Source organism: Sceloporus occidentalis, unplaced genomic scaffold (genome assembly GCF_023333645.1).
Source record: "Sceloporus occidentalis isolate IW3139 unplaced genomic scaffold, rSceOcc1.0.p SCAF_132, whole genome shotgun sequence".
Lineage (NCBI taxonomy): Eukaryota > Metazoa > Chordata > Lepidosauria > Squamata > Phrynosomatidae > Sceloporus > Sceloporus occidentalis.
Window position 1 is genome coordinate 1,420,872 of NW_028317112.1, and position 8,208 is coordinate 1,429,079.

An 8,208-nucleotide genomic window follows, 5' to 3' on the forward strand; every position below is an offset into this window, starting at 1 on the left:
TATGCATGTCTAGAACGAGTTCTGAAGAAGCAGCCCATCCTACGTAAGATTGCCTTAGATATGTCAAAATATCACATCGCTGGATTTAAACCTCGCGAGTACTGCCCTCCCCTCTGCCCCTTACAGGTGTAACTAAACGGTAAATACAAGCAGTGCTTCCCCCTTGTGGAAAAGGAAAGTACAACATCCCTAATAACTCACACTCCGCAAATACATGGTCCCGTCACTAATATGAGCGTGTGTGCATATATAGATTAGATATATAATATAACAGAGAGGTATATATGAGAAAAAGAATAAATGCAATTTATGTCCTAACATTCCTTCACATTCCTACCCAGACTATAGTGCTAGAGGAATCGCTAGCAAATGCTGTCACTGATGTCAGCGGGACGGACTGCCGGGCCGCCAGCACTTCCTACCATGAACCTCTCTGTATCACAGCTGATTTATGGGTGACAGAGGCATCTCTGGTCCCTGGGTGATAGGAGCGATAATGGGTGCTGCCTACCCCACCAACTAGGTGCAGTTAGCCACCCATCCCAAAAGCTGGGGGTTCCAGGTATGACCGGTGGTGTATTGATCTCTGGGGCTCCCCCCTCTGCACTGCTGTTCTTAATACTGGGTGTCAGGATATGACATCATATCCCGACACTCCACTTTTAAAGCAAGCTCGACGGAGAAGGAAACTGTGGAGGATTATTCCAACTCAGCTTGGCTCTCCATAGTGTTATTAGGCCAGCCTATTAAGTAGTGGGGTTTATGGGGATGCTGATTGGGCGACCAGGCTCCGTGTTATGCAGCAGAGGGGCCGCTGGGTATGACACAAAATTTTGATGCCCTTTTGCTTTCCTACCTGATATATATTTATTTCAGCTGACATAAATGTTCCCAGGTTAAGTATCCTATATAAACAGAAGCTAAGTTTTTTTCTTTGTTTGTTATATATATAAATTTTTTGATTTTTTTTTTTTTACTACAGTCTAGAATTTTTAAATCATTTTTTACGATTAAAGGAGGAATATACTGTTATATTCGCAGAAAAATACGCAGAGAAATCATTTAAAAAAACAAAACTGTTTTTCTATTTTTCCCATTCAATAATCTCACATGTGGAAAAAAAGGATTAGTGTTTAAAAATTAAAAAAATTAGAATTTCAGAAGAATCATTCTTCCCAATAGTTTAAATTGCCAAAGAGGGGGACAACCTTGTTTTAGGGGGTGTGGTTAGTGTGGCTGGGGGTGGAGCTTTATGCAACTGGGTAAGGGGTTTAGAAGAATACGTAATTTAGTTACAATTTAATTTATTTATAAAGCCGTTCCCTGCTGTTTCTATACACATTATCGGGGCTTTTAGGGCTGTGGAACCCTGCGATCCTCTCATACCCAGCAAACATTCCGACCTCCTAGAAAAGAGGGGCATCAGGGGAGGAAAGTGGGATCTGGGGCCAAAAGAGTGTAAGTGGGCTTGCAGAGAAAGTCGAAAAATATATCTTGTCACCAGGGAGTCCGATCACCCAATAGAGTGATCTGCCCCTGGTTTTACAATCTAGGCCATTATACGCTTCTGATAGATCCAACACTAGGAGGTTCCATACTCTGATCCCTGTCTACGATGATCCGGATCTCTCCCAGCGCACTCTGTGATCCGGCCTGGCTGTCCTTGTGCTCGGAGGGGGGGGGGGGGGGTTGGGCAGCCGTGTTACGCCACTACCTATAGATCTCCCTTCTGTTGTAGGCGTCCTTTTTATATAGGTTCAGATTAAAAGCCACTCGTATCCAAAGCTCGGTGAGATGGAGATTCAGAGATTCCTAACGGAAGCTTCTGGCCGGTAGATCTCGCCCTTTCCTCAACAATTAAGCACCGTGGGTCAGACTAGGATGGTCTGCTGCTTCTGAGTGTGAGTGAATGACACCTGAATCAAAGTCGATCATAAGTTCAGAAAGCGGGTAACATTATGACTTCTGATAACTGATTGATTTAACCCCATTGGCTGCTTCGCTGCTCTACAGTATATAGTGCAAGATAAGGTTCTGTGGCATCTCTCGAGATTACACATGGGGTTAACTGTCCTGCTGTGATTTTCTTTTTTTTGCTGAAATAGCATTAATAGCCATAATAATGAATTATGCAACTAACGTACTTTCTCTACTATTTAATGCAGGCTGTATAGATATATAATAGGAATTTTTTTTTCTGAAGGTTTACATTTGAATTGCTGGTATAGATGACCTTTTTTAATGTAGAGAAATTTTATTATAGTTTTTTTCTTTTGTGTAGTTTTTGATAATTGTTGAATTTGATTTTTATTTTTTTTGGTGTAATAATGCTGTTAAGATCATTTCGCCTCCAGCTATGTTGGGTTACCTCATTGTTTGTTTATTTGTGTGGATGAATATATATATATATATATATATATATATATATATATAAATTTTTTTTGTAAGTGAATCTGGCACTTTTCCCCCAAATTCTACATTTCAGTACACTAAATAAACCTATGCAATGGTGCATACTGTTTAAAATAAGTCATTTGTATGTGTTAGAAACCCTCCTGATGTATATGATATAGGAGCCGTCATCTTAACTTCCTGTTCTCAGGATCTACGTCATTATCCCTCTCCATTTAGCTGCTCAGCCCCTGGAATCTGATTGGGCCAGGCAGCCTGTGTAAGGGGAGGGGGAAAAGTTTACAACATATTAGTAAAATAGTGGTGCCGCTTTTACCTTTTTAACTGGGTAAAGTAGAAGATTTTAATCCAAATATCTCCAAATCGATTCCATGAATTAAAATACTAAAAATATCTGAATAAAAGCTATCTTTCTGTTCTTCTTCAACAACCTTTTTTAACATGTATTACTATTTTCAGTTGTTTCCTACCAATGAAAGTCAAGATGGCGTTATAGAGAATATAAATGGAAAATATGTTGAAAAATGCATTCTTTGGGGTTTTGTGGCAGCTGTTAATGCAGAACTCGGCCCCGTAACAAGCATAAGTCATAACCAGTCTATATTCATTCTTTTATTAACGGGAGGACCAGATGGCCAGTCCTATAAAATATTATTTATGTCTGTTTTTTAACTGTTCTCATTTTTTAGTTGGAGCAAAAAAAGGGAACATTTGTAAAGAAATAGAAGACCAGGTATATTGGGAACTGAAGTAAATCTCATTCCAACGGGGGGGGGAGAGAATGCGGAGAAACTTATTTAGTGGTTACGGCCTTTCTTTTTCTGTTTGAAACTTTCCATTACAAGCAGTGCCATCAGAAAATGCAGTTTTCACAATTTCTCTTGACCTATGACCTTAAAGGTGTAAAATTTAACCTGAGTCATATATTGTATTCTTTCAGCAATTCTTGGTCTAACTCCCAAAAACCGTATGTTTGTGTTTGGCGATGCATTATGGGAGCTTTAGGTTAAAGGGGCAATATAGTCCTATACAGCCCCACCAACGAAGTAAGGACTTATAGTTAATATCTCATAATAGATTCTGGAGCTATGTGCCTATTCCATGCATATTTAAACTTCCTTACTGTATTAGCCTTTACCGCTTCTGATGGGAGGCTGTTCCATTTACTTACTACCCTCAGCCATAATGCATTATTTAGCACAGATTAAACAACCAAACTTTATTTAATATTAAGGAGTATTAATGTGAAGTATGTGTAAGTAGTTACAGAAAACTAGGGCAAAAATAACTATTTTCTTACCCTTGTCATTGAAAATACTATTGGATCGTTTTTATTGGTTGCTAAATATTTCTGTGTCTTGACTTGATGCTGATCTGTAAATACTTTTGTTTCATATTTATTGTACCTGCCATATAAAACAGCTATTTTACAAAAAAACAAACACTAATTTCCAGGGAATGATATATGCATAGGATGCACCAAATATCTAATTCACTTTAGGAATCCCTGGGTGCAGACGGGTGCTAACCGTCTGAGACATGTGATCTGTTGATGGCTCTAAGGAGGGGAGGGGGATATTTTTTTTTTGTATTAAATGAAATGTGAGAATTTTAATAAAAGTTTTATTAACCTATCTTTTGTTTGTATTTTTCATTATTAATTTCTGTCTTTGTTTCTAAAAGGCTGTACTTTCCCGACAATTGATAAGCAAACATTCATGTTTATAGAAAGCACATTGTTTATGCAGTTTTGATTATGAAAGATCTCCTCAGAAGGTTTCCTCCAAAAAAAGGTTTTTCCTCTCCTGAGTGGTGTAGAATGACTCTTTGTAATCCAGAGGTAGCCCCTTTCCTGGCCTGCTTTAAGTTAAATTTGTCCCCTCTGTTCACATCCACCAAATATATTGAATTGTATAATAACGCTTTATAGCTCTCAAATAAAATATCTCTGTCATATCTCTTTTTGAAACATATGGCTCTAACACGTATCTGCTCTAAAATGGTGAGGGAATCAAATATGGACGTGCTCGACGCTACCTAAAGGGTAAATGAATAATTAATTTTTTTCCGTTATATATATTTTTTGCATACAAGGCATCGCATTCCGCTTAGGGACACCGACAGACATTGACAGCTGTACTTCCTACAGCTCTATCATCGAAGCAGAGAAAAGCCTCTGTTCGTCTGGGAAGACTTTCCACCAGATTTTGGGGAGTTTCTGCCCATTCATCAAGTAGAGCATTTGTGAGGTCAGGCACTGATGTTGGACGAGATGACGGGCGTATCCAACAATGTCTTTTATGGACTTTGCTTTGTGCGCTGGGGCGCAGTAATACTGCAATAGAGAAGGGTCTTTCCCAAACTTTTCCCACTAAGTCGGTAGCATAGCATTGTCCAAAATGTCTTGGTATGCTGAAGCATTAACATTACCCTTCACTGGAACGAAGGGTCCAAAACCCTGAAAAACAGCCCCAGACCGTTATCGCTCCTCCATCACACTTTACAGCAGGCAGGTAACATTCTCCTGGCATCTACCAAACCCAGACTCTCTTGAGACTTCAAGATAGCGAAGCGCAATTCATCAACATGCTTCTGCTGCTTGAGTCCAGCGGCTGTGGCTTTACCCCACTCCAGCAGACGCTTGGCGTTGTGCACAATGATCTTTGGCTTGTGTGCAGCTGCTCAGCCATGGATACCCCTTTTCATGAAGCTCCCGACAAGGGGGGCTTGTGCCGATGTCGCTTCCGGAGGCAGTTTGGATTTCTGTAGTGAGCGATGCTTCGGAGGACAGATCATTTTTCAGATACGCGCTCGGTGAGCGTGCGCGGTGTAATGCTTTATGGCTGAGCTGCTGTTACTCCTAGACATTTCCACCTCGCAATAATAGCGCTGGACCGGGGCAGAGATGTCACAAACTGACTTATGGTAAAGGCGGCATCCTATGACGGTGCCGCGCTTAACGTCCCCGAGCTGTTCGGTACGACCCGTTCTGCCGCCAGTGTCTGCAGGGAGACGGGCGCCTGTGAGCTGATTTTATACCCGTTAGTAAGGGATGAGACAAACACCGAAACTACATAATCAGAAGGGGCGTCCTAGTAGTTTTGGTATATAGGATATTGCATGATTAGTCTGCCTAGGCCAGGATAATGTCGCTGACAATCACCATGGAAACAAGGAATGCCCATGCTGATTGATACCTTCCATAATTCCAAATGACCAAGTTGGGGCACTTTTGTTTTAGGGGGTCAAGCTTTAATTAGACGTTTTCATTTGATTTTGAGACCACTTGATAGCTATTCATGTCATTAGTAAATGAGTGACGAATTTTATTTACAAAGTTAAAGTTATTAAGCCATTCCGTCCGCTTCTGTAGGCTGTAGAACCCTGTAATACCCTCAGGAAGCGATCTCAGACAGAGGGACTGTCCATCCTAAAGAGAATGACACACTTGGCACGTGTGGAATTATTCATTGTAAATATTGCTTTATCTTCCAAAAAATATATTTAGATTTTTAAATATAGATTTTCCACTAAGCTGATAAATTGTGTAGTTTGGTGCCCAAACCCCCGTCGCCGAACCGGCTCCCTCCTGAGACTTCCAGGCCAGCATCTAAATCCAGCCCCAGGTGCGCGCAGCCTTCATAAACTACATCTCCCGGCAGGCATTGCGCGCACACAGCGCCGCTTCCGGTCCCGCGTGATTTCCGGAGCGGATCGGAACCCGGAGTTGGGATTCGGTGGGTGTTCGGGTCCAGCTGGAGCAGGTATCGGGAGCCGGACGGAAAGGCCAAGGTTCTGCAGGTGAGGCGGGTGGCAGGTGAGAGCTCGAGGAGGCCCTGGGGTGGCGGTGGGTGTCCGGTTCACAGTCCCCCCGCTCCAGCTGCCAGGCCGATTGTTCGTGGCTGCAGCCGGGGGGCGGCTTTCCCTGAGCCGGGGGATCGCCGTCAAAACCCGGCTGGGTCCGTGCTGGGGAATGCGCTGCGTGCGGGGTGTGAGGGGCAGGCGGTGGGTTTACGGTGCGGCCACAGGGTTCCTGCAGCAGCGCTGTGCACATACATAGAGGGCTCAGTGCAGAGCCTGTATACTGCCGTATGATGGTTATGCTGCAGCAACATGATTGTATACGATACGGTGCACATGTATATATGGGACTGATGCCATTAAATAATGCAGGTATACACAGCGCTATACAAGCACACACTACACGTATATATATGGGATTAATGCTATTCCACAGAACAGATGTATATGAAGTAGGGTTAATGCAATGTCGGAGTGATGTATGTTGGAATACGGGGATGATGTTTAATCGGTGATGATGTATGTTGGAATACGGGGGGGATGATTTATTTTGGAATACGGGGGGGGGATGATTTATGTTGGAATACGGGGGGGATGATACGTGTAGAGGGATTATAAGTATTTATAAGTAAATCAGGTATTAAGTTACCGTTGAAACAGGAATAGTTCATGCAGGTATAAAGTGATGTAATCAGGTGACGTTATACGTTATACGTGTACCGGTACAGTGCGTGTATATGAGAAAATAACACAGCAGCAGGACGCTGGTGTGCAGAGTCTGTACAGGTGTATAGATACAGGTGTGAAGAGCCTTTGTGATGTCATGATACAGGTGTGCAGAGTTCGTGTGATCTCACGATACAGGTGTGCAGAGTCTGTGTGATGTCACGATACAGGTGTCCGAAGTCCGTGTGATGTCACAGTGCAGGTGTATAGATACAGGTACCGGGCGGTGTGACAGCAGTACAGCATACCAGCCCGGTACATAAAAACACTGAATCTGCCCCCGTCTAGTCGCCCGTTTCTCCTGCTGTAAAGACTCAAACCTTAATCAGTTGTTGGTCTCGTCTTTAGATTCAGGAGCCGTATGTCTATCCCGTGCATGTTTAATACCCTCACTGTATTACCCTCTACCACTTCTGCTGGGAGCTTCTCCATATACCTACGACCCTTTCAGTAAACTAAAACATCCTTACTGTGCACTTGCTGCATAATAATAATATATATATATATATATACTGACAGACGCCATGATAACAAGATTATCTGTGTTACTCACTTCAGTGGTCAGAATTTCATTTAAATGACATATATAGTTTTTCTGTGTAATGGCCTAACTTCTGTAAATTTCCTTATAAAAGGAATTGTAATATCTTAATTAATGCTTAATAAAGTCTCTATTTAAATTCTTGGCGCCCTTTCCTGATTGTGCTCAGCCCTTCATTCATTGAATGTGAGGCCTGTATACGTATAAGACACAGAGAGATTCTATAGCAGCCCTTAAACACTTTCGGGGGGGTAATTTTCTTGCTTGTCTTATTTACCGCATGGTGTTTTCTGCATACCCCTGGGCGATAATCGTTTTAAGCAATGAATTAATTATAACAAACATGGTACATTTGGGATCGTGCCCCAGAACCCCCCTGGTATAACTTACAGATATGGCCCGGAAATGCCCGGTTATTGCTGCCCAGTAATCAGCGGGACAGATCATTAAAAATAATTTTTGCTTCTGATGTTATTGCAGCTTCCCTTCCGTTAAACCGTAAAGCACTCGGTTAACCCGATAATGCTGTCTCTGCCACTGGCTGCCGCCCATCGTTTTAAACTTTTTTTTTTTACATTTTTTAAATGACATATCCCCAAAACACTGATTTGACAGAGAAAAAATATATATATATATTTATTTTTTTTAAGTGTTAGTGAACTAAACGATGTCGTTGACGGCTCCCAGTTTTAACACGCAATTCTTTCTGCTTCCCCTAGGTGGCGGTA